Source organism: Pterocles gutturalis, unplaced genomic scaffold, assembly GCF_000699245.1.
Source record: "Pterocles gutturalis isolate BGI_N339 unplaced genomic scaffold, ASM69924v1 scaffold41218, whole genome shotgun sequence".
Classification (NCBI taxonomy): Eukaryota; Metazoa; Chordata; class Aves; order Pterocliformes; family Pteroclidae; genus Pterocles; species Pterocles gutturalis.
Window position 1 is genome coordinate 1 of NW_010127147.1, and position 867 is coordinate 867.

Genomic DNA, 867 nt, shown 5'->3' on the forward strand with positions numbered 1-867 from the left:
CCCAGGACACATGCATCTAAACATCTTTGAGGTATTTGTGGCTGATAGACTGCAGGTCAGTAATTGCATCTGACCCTTCTTCAAAAGACTGACTCATCTGTAAGCATATAGAACACATTATCCAAAGATCTTAAGGGTCTTTTCCAACCTAAATGATTCTTCAATTCTATCCTTTGTCACCATTGTGTGAAAATACCAATGACTGCCTTTAAAACATGGCAAGACTTTAAGTGTGGCAGTAATTAAAATTCTTTAAGAAAATCCTATCCTTTCTGCTTTTTCTGAAGTTCCTTTTCAGGGAGGTTGACAGAAAACAATGTCACAGAGTCAAATGCACTGTCTCTCAAACTCCTGCAGTAATCATGGGGAAGTTTGGCCCGCTTTTGTACCACTGTGACAACAAAAATGTCACAAGAAGCAAGCTATGTAAATACTGTAATAGATCCAAATGTGTTTAAAGTGTCCAACGTGGAGACCTTCTGTTGCTGCTTTACGTAATGGTGCCTGTTTTGTGCTCAAAAAGATGAAAAAAGTATTTAATCAAAACTACTGGAATTTACTGAATGCAGTGATACATTTCAAAATATTACAAAGGAAAGCGCCTGTTTATTCCATGCAGTTTTAGCACAAAAGCTAAAATATGTTTTCCCTAAGTGCAGAAGCCTCTCATCTTGTTTTAGTATTTGCCATTTATATTGTAATTGGAGGATCTAATAAAGTTTAATACTTCTAACCAGTATGCAAATTTAACATATTTAGTATCTCTAACTTCTAACAGCAAAACTAGATGTGCCCCCTAAACCTAAAAGAGCTCCCAAGGCCAAGAAGGTGGAACCTGTAAACTCTGACTCGGATTCAGAATTCGGC